Source organism: Hyperoodon ampullatus (genome assembly GCF_949752795.1).
Source record: "Hyperoodon ampullatus genome assembly, contig: SUPER_X_unloc_1, whole genome shotgun sequence".
Classification (NCBI taxonomy): domain Eukaryota; kingdom Metazoa; phylum Chordata; class Mammalia; order Artiodactyla; family Ziphiidae; genus Hyperoodon; species Hyperoodon ampullatus.
In genome coordinates this window covers 4,815,454-4,834,338 of record NW_027641097.1, presented here as the reverse complement: position 1 = coordinate 4,834,338, position 18,885 = coordinate 4,815,454, and positions in this window count along the sequence as shown.

Sequence of the window (18,885 nt, the reverse complement as noted above, 5' to 3'; positions counted from 1 at the left end):
AATGCATGGAGCCTTGTCATGATAGGGTTCAAGGAGCATACAGACGACAAGTGTCAGGGAGCATTGTGATGACAAGTGTATTGAGCATTGTGATGACAAAAGTCATGGAACATTGTGATGAGAAGTGCATGGATAATTGTGATGACGAGCCTTATGGGGCGTTGTGATGACAAGTGTTATGGAGCATTGTGATCACAAGGGTTTGTAGCATTGTGATGACAGAGGTCATGGAGCATTTTGATTTTATTGTGATGACAATAGCATGAAGCATTATGATGATGGGCATGGTTTGTTGTGATGACAGGGTTCATGGAGCATTGAGATGAAAAGGGATATGGAGCATTGTGATTACTCGGGTCATGGAGCCTTGTGATGACAAGGCCGTGTAACATTGTGATGACAGGGGTGAGGGAGTATTGTGATGACTAGTGATGGAAAATTGTGATATAAGTGGTGAGAGAGCATTTTGATTCGAAGTGCATGGAGCTTTGTGATGACATTGTTTCTGGTGCATTGTGATGACAAGTTTGGGGAGCATTGTGATGAAAAGTGCATGGTGCACTGTGATGACATGTGTTATGGAGCATTGTGCTGAAAAACGCATGGAGCATTGTGATGACAAGGCTCAGAGAGCATTGGGATGAATAGTTCTTGGAGCATTGTGGTGACAATGTTCACAGAGCCTTGTGATGACGAGGGCATGGACCATTGTGATGACAAAGGTAATGAAGCATTGTGATGACTGGAGTCACAGAGCATTGTGATGACAAGGGAATGGAGCACTGTGATGACAGGGGCATGGAGCATTGGTCTGACAAGTTTCATGGATTACTGTGATGACAGTCGGCATGGTGCATTGTGATGACAAGGGCATGGAGCATTGTGATGACAAGGTCATGGAGTATTGTTAAGACAGGTGTCAGGGTGCATTGTGATGGCATATGTCATGTCCCATTGTGATGACAATGGCATGGAGAATTGTGATGCCAATTGTCATGGAGGATTGTGAAGACAAAGGTAATTGAGCATTGTAATGAAAAGGGCTTGGAGCATTGTGATGACAATGGTCATGGAACATTGTGATGAAAAGGGCATGGAGCATTGTGATGACAATGGCTTTTGAGAATTTTGATGACAAGTTCGTGAAGCACTGTGATGAAAAGCACATGGAGCTTGATATGACAGGGGTCATGGAGCATTGCGATGACAAGTGCATGGAGAATGTGATTACAAGAGCATGCAACATTGCGATTTAAAATATCATGGAGCATTGTGATGAGAAGACCATGGATAATTGTGATGACGAGCGTCATGGAGAACTGTAATGACAAGGGGCATGGAGCATTGTGATGACAGGTGTAATGGAGCATTGTGATGACAGTGGTCATGGAGCATTGTGATGACAAGGGTCATGGAGCATTCTGATGACAAGCTTGTGGAGTATTGTGATGGCAATGGCATGGAGCATTGTGATGAAAAGGGCATGGAACATTGTGATGAAAAAGGCATAGAGCCTTTTCATGACAGGTTTCGAGAAGCATTCTGACGTCAAGACTCAGGGAGCACTGTGATGACAAGTGTTATGGAACAATGTGATCACAAGGGTTTGGAGCACTGTGATGACTGAGGTCATGGATCATTTTGATATCAAGGAGCATGGAGCATTGTGATGACAAGGGTCATGTAGCATTGTGATAACAGTGTTCATGGATCATTGAAATGAAAAGGGACATGGAGCATTGTGATTACAGGTGTCTTGGAGCATTGTGATGACAAGGGCATTGAACATTGTGAATGAGAAGGCCATGGAGCATTCTGATGACATGCGTCATAGAGCTTTGTGATGACAAAGGCATGGAGCATTTGTCTGAAAATTTTCTTGGATTATTGTGATGAGAGTGGGCATGGAGCCTTGTGATGACAAGGACACGGAACACTGTGATACATGGGTCATGGAGCATTGTGATGAGAAGGGCATCGAGCATTGTGATGACAAGCGTTATGGAGCATTGTGATGACAAGGCCATGGAGCAATGTGATGAGAGGCTTCATGAGCATTTTGATGACAATGGCATGGAGTATTGTGATGCCTAGAGTCATGGAGTTTTGTGATGACAAAGGTCATGGAGCATTTTGATGACAAGGGAGTGGTGCATTGTGATGATAACGGCATGTAGCATTGTGATGATAGGGGTCATGGAACATTGTGATGACAGGGGTGAGGGAGTATTGTGATGACTAGTGATGGATCATTTTGATATCAGTGTTGAGAAAGCATTTTCATGAGAAGTGCATGGAGCATTGTGATGACAATGTTTATGGAGAATTGTGATGACAAGGATGTGTAGCATTGTGATGACAACCGCATGGCCCAATGTGATCACATCGGTCATGGAGTATTGTGCTGACAAGCTCATGGAGAATTGTGATGACAAGTGTCATGGAACATTGTGCTGACAAAGGCATGGAGCATTGTGATGCCGAGGGTCACAGAGCATTGTGATGAAAAATTCATGGAGCATTGTGGTGACAAAAGTCACAAAGACTTGTGATGATGAGGGCATGGACCATTGTGATGACAAAATCTTGAAGCATTGTGATGACTGGAGTCACGGAGCATTGTGAAGACAGGTGTCATCGAACATTGTGATGACAAGTGCATGGAGCATTGTGATGACAGGGGCATGGATCATTGTGATGACAAGGGTCATGGAGAATTGTGATGACAAGGGTCATGGAGCATTCTGATGACAAGCTTGTGGAGTATTGTGATGACAATGGCATGGAGCATTGTGATGAAAAGGGTATGGAGCATTGTGATGAAAAAGGCATAGAGCCTTTTCATGAGAGGGTTCGAGAAGCATTCTGACGACAAGTGTCAGGGAGCATTGTGATGACAAGTGAATTGAGCATTGTGATGACAAAGTTCATGGAGCATTGTGATGACAAGTGTTGTGGAACAATGTGATCACAAGGGTTTGGAGCACTTTGAACACAGAGGTCATGGATCATTTTGATATCATGGAACATGGAACATTGTGATGACAGGGGTCATGGAACCTTGTGATGAGAAGATCATGGAGCATTGAGCTGAAAATGTTCATGGAGTATTCTGATGAAAGGGGTCATGGAGCATTGTGAGGACAAGGTCCTGGAGCATTGTGATGAGAAGACCATGGAGCCTTGTGATAAGAAGTCTCATGAAGCATTCTGATGAAAAGGGGCATGGAGCACTGTGATTACAGGGGTCTTGGAGCATTTTGATTACAAGGGCATGGAGCATTGTGAGAGATGTCCAAGGAGCATTCTGATGACATGCATCATGGAGCTTTGTGATGACCAGGGCATGGAACATTGTGATTGCAGAGGTCTTGGAGCATTGTGATGAAAAGGGCATGGATCATTGTCATGAGAAAGGCATGGAGCTTTGTCATGACAGGGTTCAAGGAGCATACTGACGACAAGTGTCAGGGAGCATTGTGATGACAAGTGTATTGAGCATTGTGATGACAAAAGTCATGGAACATTGTAATGAGAAGTGCATGGATAATTTTGATGACGAGCCTCATGGGGCGTCGTGATGACAAGTGTTATGGAACATTGTGATCACAAGGGTTTGGAGCATTGTGATGACAGAGGTCATGGAGCATTTTGATTTCATTGTGATGACAATAGCATGAAGCATTATGATGATGGGCATGGTTCTTTGTGATGACAGGGTTCATGGTGCATTGAGATGAAAAGGGGTATGGAGCATTGTGATTACTTGGGTCATGGAGCCTTGTGATGACTAGGCCGTGTAACATTGTGCTGACAGGGTTGAGGGAGTATTGTGATGACTAGTGATGGAAAATTGTTATATCAGTGGTGAGAGAGCATTTTGATTCGAAGTGCATGGAGCTTTGTGATGACAATGTTTATGGAGTATTGTGATGACAAGTTTGGGGAGCACTGTCATTTCAAGTGCATGGCACACTGTGATGACATGGGTCATGGAGCATTGTACTGACAAGCGCATGGAGCATTGTGATGACAATGGTCATAGAGCATTGTGCTGACAAAGGCATGGAGCATTGTTATGACAAGGCTCAGAGAGCATTGGGATGAAAAGTTCATGGAGCATTGTGGTGACAAATTTCACAGAGCCTTGTGATGACGAGGGCATGGACCATTGTGATGACAAAGGTCATAAAGCACTGTGATGACTGGAGTCACAGAGCATTGTGATGACAAGGGAGTGGAGCATTGTGATGACAGGGGCATCGAGCATTGTTCTGACAAGTTTCATGGATTACTGTGATGACAGTCGGCATGGTGCCTTGTGATGACAAGGGCATGGAGCATTGTGATGACAAGGTCATGGAGCATTGTGATGACAAATGTCATGGAATATTGTGCTGACAAAGGCATGGAACAATGTGATGCCAAGGGTCACAGAGCATTGTGATGAAAATTTCATGGAGCATTGTGGTGACAAATGTCTCAGAGACTTGTGATGATGAGGGCATGGACCATTGTGATGACAAAGTCTTGAAGCATTGTGATGACTGGAGTCACGAAGCATTGTGATGACAGGTGTCATGGAGCATTGTGATGACAAGTGCATGGAGCATTGTGATGACAGGGGCATGGAGCCTCGGTCTGAAAAATTTCATGGATTATTGTGATGACAGTCGGCATTGCACATTGTGATGACAAGGGCATGGAGCACTGTGAAGAAAGGTCATGGAGTATTGTGAAGTCAGGAGTCAGGGAGCATTGTGATGACGTATGTCATGGGGCATTGTGATGACAACGGCATGGAGCATTGTGATGACAAGTGTCATGGAGGATTGTGATGACAAAGGTAATGGAGCATTGTGATGACAATGGTCATGGAGCATTGTGATGAGAAGTGTCATGGAGCATTTTGATGACAAGGGTTTTGCGAATTTTGATGACAAGTTCGTGAAGCACTGTGATGAAAAGCACATGGAGCTTGCTATGACAGGGGTCATGGAGCATTGCGATGACAAGTGCATGGAGAATGTGATTACAAGAGCATGTAACATTGTGATTTGAAGTGTCATGGAGCATTGTGATGGCAAGACGGTGGAGCATTGTGATGAGAAGACCATGGATAATTGTGATGACGAGCATCATGGAGAACTGTAATGACAAGGGTCCTGGAGCATTGTGATGACAGGTGTCATGGAGCATTGTGATGACAGGGGTCATGGAGAATTGTGATTACAAGGGTCATGGAGCCTTCTGATGACAAGCTTGTGGAGTATTGTGATGACAATGGCATGGAGCATTGTGATGAAAAGGGCATGGAGCATTGTAATGCAAAAGGCATAGAGCCTTTTCATGACAGGGTTCTAGAAGCATTCTGACGACAACGGTCAGGGAACATTGTGATGACAAGTGTATTGAGCATTGTGATGACAAAGTTCATGGAGCATTGTAATGACAAGGGCATGGAGTATTGTGATGACAGGCATCATGGAGCGTTGTGATGACAAGTGTTATGGAACAATGTGATCACAAGGGTTTGGAGCACTGTGATGACAGAGGTCATGGATCATTTTGATATCAAGGAGCATTGTGATGACAGGGGTCATGGAGCATTGTGATGAGAAGATCATGGAGCATTGAGCTGAAAATATTCATGGAGTATTCTGATGAAAGGGGTCATGGAGGATGGTGATGACAAGGTCCTGGAGCATTGTGATGAGAAGGCCATGGAGCCTTTTGATGAGAAGTCTCATGGAGCATTCTGATGAAAAGCGGCATGGAGCATTGTGATTACAGGGGTCTTGGAGCATTGTGATTACAAGGGCATGGAGCATTGTGAGAGATGTCCAAGGAGCATTCTGATGACATGCGTCATGGAGCTTTGTGATGACCAGGGCATGGAGCATTGTGATTACAATGGTCTTGGAGCATTATGATGAAAAGGGCATGGATCATTGTGGTGACAAAGGTCCCAGAGACTTGTGATGATGAGGGCATGGACCATTGTGATGACAAACTCTTGAAGCATTGTGATGACTGGAGTCACGGTGCATTGTGATGACAGGTGTCATGGAGCATTTTGATGACATGTGCATGGAGCATTGTGATGACAAGGACATGGAGCATTGTTATGACCAGGTCATGAGTACTGTGAAGACATGTTTCAGGGAGCATTGTGATGACATATGTCATGGTGCATTGTGATGACAATGCCATGGAGCATTGTGAAGCCAAGTGTCATGGAGGATTGTGATGACAACGGTAATGGATCATTGTGATGACAAGGGCCATTGAGAATTGTGATGACAAGTTCGTGAAGCACTGTGATGAAAAGCACATGGAGCTTGCTATGACAGGGGTCATGGAGCATTGCGATGACAAGTGCATGGAGAATTGTGATGACAAGAGCATGTAACATTGTGATGAGAAGTGTCAAGGAGCATTGTGATGGCAAGACCGTGGAGCACTGTGATGAGAAGACCATGGAAAATTGTGATGACGAGCGTCATGGAGCATTGTGATGACAAGGGCCATTGAGAATTTTGATACCAACGTCGTGAAGCAATTTGATGACAAGCACACGTAGCTTGCAATGACAGGGGACATGGAGCATTGCGATGAAAAGTGCATGGAGAATTGTGATGATAGGAGTCATGGAGCATTGTGATGACAGTGGTCATGGAGCATTGTGATGAGAAGGGCATGGAACATTGTGTTGGAAAAGGCATGGAACTCTTCATTACAGTGTTCAAGGAGCATTCTGATGACAAGTGCCAGTGAGCATTTTGATGACAAGTGTATTGTGCATTGTGATGACAAAGTTCATGGAGCATTGTGATGACACGGGTATGGAGTATTATGATGACAGGTATCATGGAGCGTTGCAATGACAAGTGTTGTGGAACAATGTGATAACAAGGGTTTGGAGCAATGTGATGATAGAGGTCAGGGATCATTTTGATTTCAAGGAGCATGTAGCATTGTGATGAAAGGGGTCATGGAGCATTGTGATGAGAATATCATAGAGAATTGGGCTGAAAATATTCATGGAGTATTGTGATGACAGGGTTCTTGGAGCATTGTGATAACACGGGCATGGAAAATTGTGATGAGAAGGCCATAGTGCATTCTGATGACATGCGTCATGGAGGTTTGTGATGATAAGGGCAAGGAGCATTGTGATTACAGGGGTCTTGGAGCATTGTGATGAAAAGGGCATGGAGCCTTGTCATGACAGGGTTCAAGGAGCATACTGATGACAAGTGTCTGGGAGCACCGTGATGACAAGTGTATTGAGCATTGTTTTAACAAAGTTCATGGAGCATTGTGATGAGTAGACCATGGATAACTGTGATGAGGTGCGTCATGGGGCATTGTGATGACAAGTGTTATGGAACATTGTGATCACAAGGGTTTGGAGCATTGTGATGACAGAGGTCATGTAGCATTTTGATTTCATTGTGATGACAAAAGCATGAAGCATTATGATGATGGGCATGGTGCATTGTGATGACAGGGTTCATGGAGCATTGAGATGAAACGGGGCATGGAGCATTGTGATTACAGGTGTCTTGAAGCATTGTGATGACAAGGGAATGGAGCATTGTGAATGAGAAGGCCATGGAGCATTCTGATGACATACGCCATGGAGCTTTGTGATGACAAGTGCATGGAGCATTGTGATTACAGGGTCTTGGAGCATTGTGATCACAAGGGTCATGGAGTTTGTGATGACAAGACCGTGGAACCTTGTGATGGCAGGTGTCATGGAGCATTTTTATGACAGGGGTAATGGAGCATTGTGATGACAAGGGCAACAGTATTGGTCTGAAGAGTTTCATGGATTATTGTGATGAGAGTGGGCATGGAGCATTGTGATGACAAGGTCACGGAACACTGTGTTACATCGTCATGGAGGATTGTAATGACAAGGGCATGGAGCATTGTGATGAGAAGGGCATCGAGCATTGGTATCACAAGCGACATGGAGCTTTGTAATGACAAGTGCATGGAGCAATTTGATGAGAGGGTTCATGGAGCATTGTGATGACAATGGCATGGAGCAATGTGATGCCAAAAGTTATGGAACTTTGTGATGACAAATGTCATGGAGCAATTTGATGACAAGGGCATGGAGCATTGTGATTAGAAGGGCAGGCAGCATTGTGATGACAGGGTCATGAAGAAATTTGATGAAAAGGGTCATGGAACATTTTGATTAGAGGGGTTATAGAATATTGTGATGTCAGGGGTCATGGAGCAGTGTGATGAAAAGGGTCATGGAGCATTTTGATGGCAGGGGTTATGGAACATTGTGATGTCAGGGGTCATCGAATATTGTGATGATAAGTGCATGTAGCATTTTGATGACATGGGTAATGGAACATTTTGAAGACAGGGGTGATGGAATATTGGGATGACTAGTGATGGAACATTGTGATATCAGTGGTGAGAGAGCATTTTGATGATAAGTGCATGGAGCACTGTGATGACAAGTTTTATGGAGCATTGTGACGGCAAGTACATGGTGCATTGTGATGACATGGGTCATGCAGCATTGTGCGGATAAGCACATGGAGCATTGTGATGACAAGGGTCATGGAGAATTGTGATGAAAAGTTCATGGATCATTGTGGTGACAAATGTCAAAGAGACTTGTGATGACGAGGGCATGGACCATTTTGATGACAAAGGTCATGAAGCATTGTGATGACAGGAGTCACGGAGCATTGTGATGACAAAGGCAAGGAGCATTGTGATAACAAGTTGATGCAGTATTTGAAGACAGGTGTCTGGGAGCATTTTGAAGACATAAGTCATGGCCCATTGTGATGACAATGCCATGGAGCGTTGTGATGCTAAGTGTCATGGAGGTTTGTGATGATAAAGGTAATGGAGCTTTGTGATGACAAGGGCTTGGAGCCTTGTGTTGACAAGGGTCATGGCGCAATGGGCTGACAAGGGCATGGAGCATTTTGATGACAATGGTCATGGAACATTGTACTGAGAAAGGCTTGGAGCATTGTGATGACAATGGTCCCAGACCATTATGATGAAAATTTCATGGAGCACTGTGGTGACAAATGTCACAGAGCATTGTGAAGACGGGGCATGGACCATTGTGATGACAAAGGTCATGAAGCATTGTGATGACTGGAGTCATGGAGCATTGTGTTGACAGGGCTCATGGAGCATTGTGATGGCAAGGTCATGGATCATTGTGATGACAAGTGTCATGGAGCATTTTGATGACAAGTGTCCCGGATCATTGTGTTGTCTGGTGTCATGGAGCGTTGTGATGACAGGGGTCATGGAGCATTGTGATGACAGGGGTCATGGAGCAATGTGATCAGAAGTTCATGGAGCATTGGACTGATAGTATTCATTGAGTATTGTGATGGCATGGGTCATGGAGCATTGTATTGACAATGGAATGGAGCATTGTGATGACAAGGTGCTGGAGCATTGTGAGGAGAAGACCATGGAGCGTTGTGATGACAAGGGTCATGGAGCATTGTGCTGACAATGGCATGGAGCATTGTGATGACAAGTGTTACAGAGCATTGTGATGATGAGGGAATTAACCATTGTGATGAAAAAGTTCATAAAGCATTGGGATGGCTGGAGTCACGGATCATTATGATGTGAGGGGTCATGGAGCATTGTGATTACAAGGGCATGGAGCATTGTGATGACAGGGGCATGGAGCATTGGTCTGACAATTTTCATGAATTTTTGCTATGAGAGTGGACAGGGCACATTGTGATGACAAGGGCATGGAACATAGTTATGACAAGGTCATGTAGTATTGTGAAGACAGGTGTCAAGGAACACTGTGATGACATATGTCATGGTGCATTGTGATGACAATGGCATGGAGCATTGTGATGCCAAGTGTCATGGAGGATTGTGATTACAAACGTAATGGAGCCTTGTGATGCCAAGTGTCATGGAGGATTGTGATGACAAAGGTAATGGAGCATTTTGATGACAATTTCTTTTAGAATTGTGAAGAAAAGGGTCATGGAGCATTGTGATGACAAGGACATGGAGCATTGTGATGACAAGGGCCATTGAGAATTTTGATGCCAACGTCGTGAAGCATTGTGATGACAAGCGCACGGAGCTTGCTATGACAGGCGACATGGAGCATTGTTATGAAAAGTGCATGGAGAACTGTGATGACAAGGCCATGTAACATTGTGATGAGAAGTGTCATGGAGTATTGTGATGACAAGGACGTGGAGAATTGTGATGACAAGGGACATGGAGCATTGTGATGACCAGGGCATGGAGCATAGTGATGGCAAGACCGTGGAGCAGTGTGATGAGAAGGCCATGGATAATTGTGATGACGAGAGTCATGGAGCACTGTAATGACAAGGGGCATGGAGTATTGTGAGGACAGGTGTCATGGAGCATTGTGATGACAGGGGTCATGGAGCATTGTTATGACATGGGTCATGGAGCATTCTGATGACAAGCTTGCAGAGTTTTGTGATGACAATGGCCTGGAGCATAGTGATGAAAAGGGCACGGAGCATTGTGATGAAAAAGGCATGGATCCTATTCATGACAGGTTTCAAGGAATATTCTGAAGACAAATGTCAGGGAGCATTGTGATGACAAGGGCATGGAGCATGGTGATGAGAAGGCCATGGAGACTTCTGATGATATGGGTCATGGAGCTTTGTGATGACAAGGGCATGGAACATTGTGATTACAGGGGTCTTGGAGCACTGTGATGAAAAGTGCATGGATCATTGTGATGAAAAAGGCATGGAGCCTTGTCATGACAGGGTTCAAGGAGCATACTGAGGACAAGTGTCAGGGAGCATTGAGCTGACAAGTGTATTGAGCATTGTGATGACAAAGGTCAAGGATTTTTGTGATGAAAAAGGCATGGAGCCTTGTCATGACAGGGTTCAAGGAGCATACTGAGGACAAGTGTCAGGGAGCATTGAGCTGACAAGTGTATTGAGCATTGTGATGACAAAGGTCATGGAGCATTGTTATGAGAAGACCATGGATAATTGTGATGAGGAGCGTCATGGGGAATTGTGATGACAAGTGTTATGGTACATTGTGATCACAATGGTTTGGAGCACTGAGATGACAGAGCTCATGGAGCATTTTGATGACATGCGTCATGGAGCTTTGTGATGACAAGTGCATGGAGCATTGCGATTACTGTGTTCTTGGAGAATTGTGATGACAAGGGTCATGGAGCCTTGTGATGATGAGGCCGTGGAACATTGTGATGACAGGGGTCATGGAGCATTGTTATGACACGGGTAATGGAGCCTTTTGATGACAAGTGCATGGAGCATTTATGTGACAAGTTTTATGTATTATTGTGATGAGAGTGGGCATGGAGCATTGTGATGACAACTGCACGGAACACGGTGATACATGGACCATGGAACATTGTAATGACAAGGGCCTGCAGCATTGTGATGAGAATGGCATCTAGCAGTGTGATGACAAGCGTCATGGAGCTTTGTGATGACAAGGGCATGGAGCAATGTGATGACAGTGTTCATGGAGCATTGTGATGACAATGGCTTGGAGCATTGTGATGACAAGGGTCATGGAGCATTTTGATGAGAAGAGCATGGAGCATTGTGATGACAAGGGCCATTGATAATTATGATGACAAGGTGGTGAAGCATTGTGATAAAAAACATATGGAGCTTGCTATGACAGGTTTCATGGAGCATTGCGATGACAATTGCATGGAGAATTGTGATGAAAAGATAATGTAACATTGTGATGAAAAGTGTCATGGATCCTTGTGACGGCAATACCGTGGAACACTGTGATGAGAAGACCATGTATAATTGTGATGACGAGCGTCATGGAGCACTGTAATGACAAGAGGCAAGGAGCATTTTGATGACAGGTGTCATGGAGCATTGTGATAGCAAGGGTCATGGAGCATTGTGATGACAGGTGTTATGGAGCATTCTGATGACAAGCTTGTGTAGTATTGTGATGACAATGGCATGGAGCACTGTGATGCAAAGGGCATAGAGCATTTTGATGAAAAAGGCATGGAGCCTTTTCATGACAGGGTTCAAGGAGCATTCTGACGATAAGTGTCAGGGAGCATTGTGATGACAAGTGTATTGAGCATTGTGATGAAAAAGGTCATGGAGCATTGTGAAGACAAGGGCATGGAGTATTGTTATGACAGGCATCCTGGAGTGTTGTGAAGACAAGTGTTATGGAACAATGTGATCACAATGATTTGGAACATTGTGATGACAGAGGTCATGGATCATTTTGATTTCAAGGAGCATGGAGAATTGTAATGATAGGGGTAATGGAGCATTGTGATGAGAAGTTCATGGAGCATTGGGCTGAAAATGTTCTTGGAGTATTGTTATGAAAGGGGTCATGGAGCATTGTGATGACAAGGGAATGGAGCATTGTGATGACAAGATCCTGGAGCATTGTGATGAGAAGAAAATGGAGCCTTCTGATGACAAGTCTCATGGAGCATTCTGATGAAAAGGGTCATGGATCATTATGATGACAGTGGTCTTGGAGCATTGAGATGACAAGGTCATGGAGCATAGTGATGAGAAGGCCATGGAGCATTCTAATGACATGCATAATGGAGCTTTGTGATGACAAGGGCAAGGAGCATTGAGATTAGTGTGGTCTTGGAGCATTGTGATGAAAAGGGCATGGATAATTGTGATGAAAAATGCATGGAGCCTTGTCATGAAAGGGTTCAAGGAGCATTCTGACGACAAGTGTCATGGAGCATTTTGATGACAAGTTTATTGAGCATTGTGATGACAAAGATCATGGAGCACTGTGATGAGAAGACCATGGATAATTGTGATGACCAGAGTCATGGGGCATTGTGATGACAAGTGTTATGGAACATTGTGATCACAAGGGTTTGGAGCATTGTGATGACAGAGGTCATGGAGCATTTTAATTTCATTGTGATGACAATAGTATGAAGCATTTTGATGATGGGCATGGTGCATTGTGATGACAGGGTTCATGGAGCATTGAGATGAAAAGGGGCAGGGAGTATTGTCATTACAGGAGTCTTGGAGCATTGTGATGACAAAGGTATGGAGCATCGTGAATGAGAAGGACATGGAGCATTCTTATTACATGTGTCATGGATCTTTGTGAGACATGGGTATGGAGAATTGTGATTACATTGTCTTGGAGCATTGTGATGAAAAGTGTCATGGAGTCTTGTGATGAAAAGGTCGTGGAACCTTGTGTGGGCAGGTGTCATGGAGCAGTGTATTGACAGTGGTAATGGTGCGTTGTGATGACAAGGGCATGGTGAATTGGTCTGAAAAGTTTCATGGATTATTGTGATGACAAGGGCATGGAACACTTTGATACATGGGTCATGGTGGATTATAATGACAATGGCATTTAGCATTGTGATGAGAAGGGCATCAAGCATTGGTATCACAAGCCTCATGGAGCTTTGTGATGACAAGGGCATGGAGCATTGTGATGACAAGGTCCTGGAGCACTCTGATGAGAAGACCATGGAGCCTTGTGATGAGAAGTCTCATGGAGCATTCTGATGAAAAGGGGCATGGAGCATTGTGATTACAGGGGTCTTGGAGCATTGTGATTACAAGGACATGGAGCATTGTGAGAGATGTCCAAAGAGCATCTGATGACATGCGTCATGGAGTTTTGTGATGACAAGGACAAGGAGCATTGTGATTACAGTGATCTTGGTGCATTGTGATGAAAAGGGCATGTATCATTGTGATGAAAAAGGCATGGAGCCTTTTCATGACAGTGCTCAAGGAGCATACTGATGGCAAGTGTCAGGGAGCATTGTGATGACAAATGTATTGAGCATTGTGATGACAAATGTTATGGAGCATTGTGATGAGAAGACCATGGATAATTGTGATGACGAGCCTCATGTGGCATTGTGATGACAAGTGTTATGGAACATTGTGATCACAAGGGTTTGGAGCATTGTGATGACAGAGGTCATGGAGCATTTTGATTTCATTGTGATGAAAATAGCATGACGCATTATGATTAAGGGCATGGTTCGTTGTGATGACAGTGTTCATGGAGCATTGAGATGAAAAGGGGCATGGAGCATTGTGATGACAAGTCCGTGGAACATTGTGATGACAGGGGTGAGGGAGTATTGTGATGACTATTGATGGAAAATTGTGATATCAGTGGTGAGAGGGCATTTTGATACGAAGTGCATGGAGCTTTGTGATGACAATGTTTGTGGAGCATTGTGATGACAATGTTTATGGAGCTTTGTGATGATAACCGCATGGCGCACTGTGATCACATCGGTCATGGAGCATTGTGCCCACAAAGCTCATGGAGCATTGTGATGACAAGTGTCATGGAACATTGTGCTGACAAAGGCATGGAGCATTGTGATGCCAAGGGTCACAGTGCATTGTGATGAAAAGTTCATGGAGCATTGTGGTGACAAAGGTCACAGAGACTTGTGATGATGAGGGCATGGACCATTCTGATGACAAAGTCTTGAAGAATTGTGATGACTGGAGTCAGGGAGCATTGTGATGACAGGTGTCATGGAGCATTGTGATGACAAGTGCATGGAGCATTGTGATGACAGGGGCATGGAGCATCGGTCTGAAAAATTTCATGGATTATTGTGATGACAGTGGGCATTGCATATTGTGATGACAAGGGCATGGAGCACTGTGAATAAAAGGTCATGGAGTATTGTGAAGTCAGGTTTCACAGAGCATTTTGATGACCTATATCATGGTGAATTGTGATGACAACGGCAAGGAGCTTTGTGATGACAAGTGTCATGGAGGATTGTGATGACAAATGTAATGGAGCATTGTGATGACAATGGTCATGGATCATTGTGATGAAAAAGGCATGGAGCATTGTGATGACAAATGAATTAAGCATTGTGATGTCTAGGGCCATTGAGAATTTTGATGCCAACGTCGTGAAGCATTGTGATGACAAGCGCATGGAACTTGCTATGACATGTGTCATGGAGCATTGTGATGACAAGTGCATGTATAATTGTGATGACAATAGCATGTAACTTTGTGATGAGAAGTGTCAAGGGGCATTGTGATGACAAGGACGTGGAGAATTGTGCTGACAAGGGACATGGAGCACTGTGATGACCAGGGTATTGAGCATTGTGATCGCAAGACCGTGGAGCATTGTGATGAGAAGGTCATTGATAATTGTGATGACGATCGTCATGGAGCACTGTAATGAAAATGGAAATGGAGCATTTTGATGACAAGTGCCATGGATCATTGTGATGACAGGGGTCATGGAGCATTCTGATGACAAGCTTCTGGAGGATTGTGATGACTCTTACATGGAGCATTGTGATGAAAAGGGCATGGAGCATTGTGATGAAAAAAGCATGGAGCCTTTTCATGACAGCGTTCAAGGAGCATTCTGGTGACAAGTGTCAGGGAGCGTTGTGTTGACAAGTGTATTGAGCATTGTGATGAAAACGTTCATGCAGCATTGTAATAACAGGCATCATGGAGCGTTGTGATGACAAGTGTTATGGAACATTCTGATCACAAGGGTTTGGAGCATTGTGATGACAGATATCATGTATCATTTTCATTTCAAGGACCATAGAGCATTGTGATGACAAGAGCATGAAGCAATGTGAACCCAAGTTTCATTAAGGATTTTGATGAAAAGGGGAATGGAGTATTGTGATGACAAGTGAATGGAGCATTGTGATGACAATGTCATGAAGCATTTTGCTGACAAATGCATGGAACATTTGATGACAAGAGTCATGGAGCACTGTGATGACAATGTCACAGAACGTTGTTATTACAGGGGTCATGGAGCATTAGGATGACAAGGGCATGGATCATAGTGATGATAAGTGTCATGGAGCATTTTAATGACAAGAGTCACGGATCATTGTGTTGTCAAAGGTCAAGGAGCGTTGTGATGACAGTGGTCATGGAGCATTGTGATGACATGGTTCATGGAGCATTGTGATGAGAAGGTCATAGAGCATTGGGCTAAAAATATTCATGGAGTATTGTGAAGGCAGGGGTCAAGGAGCATTGTGATGACAAGGGAATGGAGCATTGTGATGGGAAGGTACTGAAGCATTGTGATGAGAAAACATTGGAGCCATGTATTGACGAGTCTCATGGAGCATTCTGATGAAAAAGGGCATGGAGAATTGTGATTACATGGGTCTTGGAACATTGTGATGAAAAGGGCATGGATCATTGTGATGAAAAAGGCATGGAGCCTTGTCATGCCAGGGTTCAAGGAGCATAATGACGACAAGAGTCAGGGAGCATTGTGATGACAAGTGTATTGAGCATTGTGATGACAAAGGTCATGGACCATTGTGATGAGAAGACCATGAATAATTGTGATGACGAGTGTCATGGGGCATTGTGATGACAAGTTTTATGGAACATTGTGATAACAAGGGTTTGGAACATTGTGATGACAGAGGTCATGGAGCATTTTGATTTCATTGTAATGAAAATAGCATGAAGCATTATGATGATGGGCATGGTTCATTGTGATGACAGGGTTCAAGGAGCACGGAGATGAAAAGTGGCATGAAGCATTGTGATTACAGGGGTCTTGGAGCATTGTGATGAAAAGATCATGGAACATTCAGCTGAAAATATTCATGGAGTATTCTGATGAAAGTGGTAATGGAGCATTGTGATGACAAGGGTCATGGAACATTCTGAAGACAAGCTTGTGGAGTATTGTGATGACAATGGCATGGAGCATTGTGATGACAAGGGCATGGAGTATTGTGATGACAGGCATCATGGAGCGTTGTGATGACAAGTGTTATGGGACAATGTGATCACAACGGTTTGGAACACTGTGATGACAGAGGTCATGGATCATTTTGATATCAAGGAGCATGGAGCATTGTGATGACAGGGGTCATGGAGCATTGTGATGAGAAGATCATGGAGCATTGAGCTGAATGTTCATGGAGTATTCTGATGAAATGGGTCATGGAGCATTGTGATGACAATGTCCTGGAGCATTGTGATGAGAAGACCATGGAGCCTTGTGACGAGAAGTCTCATGGAGCATTCTGATGACAAGGGGCATGGAGCATTGTGATTACAGGGGTCTTGGAGCATTGTGATGAAAAGGGCATGGAGCATTGTGAGAGATGTCCAAGGAGCATTCTGATGACATGCGTCATGGAGGTTTGTGATGACCAGGGCATGGAGCATTGTGATTACAGGGGTCTTGGAGCATTGTGATGAAAAGAGCATGGATCATTGTGATGAAAAAGGCATGGAGCCTTGTCATGACAGGGTTCAAGGAGCATACTATCGACAAGTGTCAGGGAGCATTGTGATGACAAGTGTCTTGAGCATTGTGATGACAAAGGTCATGGAACATTTTGATGAGAAGTGTCATAGAGCATTGTGATGTCAAGACGGTGGAGCATTGTGATGAGAAGACCATGGATAATTGTGATGACGAGCGTCATGGAGAACTGTAATGACAAGGGGCCTGGAGCATTGTGATGACAGGTGTCATGTTGCATTGTGATGAAGGGGATATGGAGCATTGTGATAAGAAGATCATGGAGCACTAAGCTGAAAATGTTCATGGAGTATTCTGATGAAAGGGGTCATAGAGCACTGTGATGACAAGGTACTGGAGCACTCTGATGAGAAGACCATGGAGCATTGTGATGAGTAGTCTCATGGAGCATTCTGATGAAAAGGGGCATGGAGCATTGTGATTACAGGGGTCTTGGAGCATTGTGATGAAAAGGGCATGGATCATTGTGATGAGAAAGGCATGGAGCCTTGTCATGACAGGGTTCAAGGAGCATACTGACGACAAGTGTCAGGGAGCATTGTGATGACAAAGGTCATGGAACATTGTGATGAGAAGTGCATGGATAATTGTGATGACGAGCCTCATGGGGCGTTGTGATGACAAGTGTTATGGAGCATTGTGATCACAAGTGTTTGGAGCATTGTGATGACAGAGGTCATGGAGCATTTTGATTTCATTGTGATGACAATAGCATGAAGCATTATGATAATGGGCATGGTTCGTTGTGATGACAGGGTTCATGGGGCATTGAGATGAAAAGGTGTATGGAGCATTGTGATTACTCGGGTCATGGAGCCTTGTGATGACAAGGCCGTGTAACATTGTGATGACAGGGGTGAATGAGTATTGTGATGACTAGTGATGGAAATTTGCGATATCAGTGGTGAGAGATCATTTTGATTCGAAGTGCATGGAGCTTTGTGATGGCAATATTTATGGAGCATTGTGATGACAAGTTTGGGGAGCATTTTGATGACAAGTTCATGGCACACTGTGATGACATGGGTCATGGAGCATTGTTCTGACAAGCACATGGAGCATTGTGATGACAAGGGTCATGGAGCATTGTGCTGACACAGGCATGGAGCGTTGTTATGACAAGGCTCAGAGAGCATTGGGATGAAAAGATCATGGAGAATTGTGGTGACAAAGTTCACAGAGCCTTGTGATGACGAGGGCAAGGACGATTGTGCTGAAAAATATCATGAAGCATTATGATGACTGGAGTCACAGAGCATTGTGATGACAAGGGAATGGAACATTGTGATGACAGCGGCATGGAACATTGGTCTGGCAAGTTTCATGGATTATTGTGATGACAGTCGGCATGGCACATTGTGATGACAAGGGCATGGAGCATAGTGATGACAAGGTCATGGAGTATTGTGAAGACAGGTGTCAGGGTTCATTGTGATGGCATATGTCATGTTCCATTGTGATGACAATGGCATGGAGATTGTGATGCCAAATGTCATGGAGGATTGTGACGACAAACGTAATGGAGCATTGTGATGACAATTGCTTGGAGCATTG